Consider the following 932-nt stretch of genomic DNA (forward strand, 5'->3'; position numbering starts at 1 on the left):
GCAGGCGGGGGATTCGTGGTGGTCCGAGATGTTGAAGGTGGGGCTGTTTTCACTCTTCAGAGAGCTCTTTTGCTTTCTGGCAAGATTCCCTGCTCTTGCCTGGGACTCCAGCGCAGGGCTTGTGTGGTCCCACGTATGTCTGGATTCTCCTTGACTTTGTCAGGGCCTTCAGTGCTCCTTGGGAGCAGACCCGTGGTCACTGTCAGTCTGGGAATAACCCAGACCTGCGTCTGAAACAGCCGCTTCGCTCCACCTGCCCTTCTGGGATCCCATTTCCCCCAGTGCCCTAGCTGCGGTCATCTTTGCAGTCCCTCGGACATCCTCGGTCGGTTTTTCCCCCTTTGCTGAGCAGTGGTGGGGACAAGCAAGAGCCCCTGGCATCTGAGAACAGGGCAATACCTGGAAGGCCCTGGTCTCAGAGAGGTAGGCAGTGGACCCCTGTCCTTGGGGACTCTGGTGAGCTGAGGTGCCCAACAAGCCCAGGCCTCCTCGCCACATTTCACCCTGTCCCCCCGCCCCCACCACGTGCGCCCACACCTGTCCTCACTATCCAACCGGAAATCTGCTCTTAAAGGGGAGGGCCAGCGTTCTGCCCTCAGCCTGAAGCTGGGTCTCCACGGGGAAGCTACCTAGAGCCGGGCTCCAAGGGGTCTAGAGCACAGTACGGTTAGGGTCTGACCCTCTGTCCCCGCCGCAGCCTTCTTCCCCCTCCCAGACACCCCACCCGCAGCTCAGGCTGCATCCCAACTGACTTCCCCGCGGGCGCGAGGCGGCATGGCTGCCAAAGCCTGGCTTCAGCGGTTCCCCGCCCACCTTGCGACCGCGCATGCGCTTGCCACGCGTCTGGGGCCTCGCGTCATAGAGACAGCCGCCGTTGCCTAGTGACGGTGCTCCTGAGGCTCTAGGGAGCGGGAGACCTCTGTGGCCATGCC

The sequence above is a fragment of the Propithecus coquereli genome, unplaced genomic scaffold (assembly GCF_000956105.1).
Source record: "Propithecus coquereli isolate 6110/MARCELLA unplaced genomic scaffold, Pcoq_1.0 Scaffold358, whole genome shotgun sequence".
In the NCBI taxonomy this organism is placed as follows: Eukaryota; Metazoa; Chordata; class Mammalia; order Primates; family Indriidae; genus Propithecus; species Propithecus coquereli.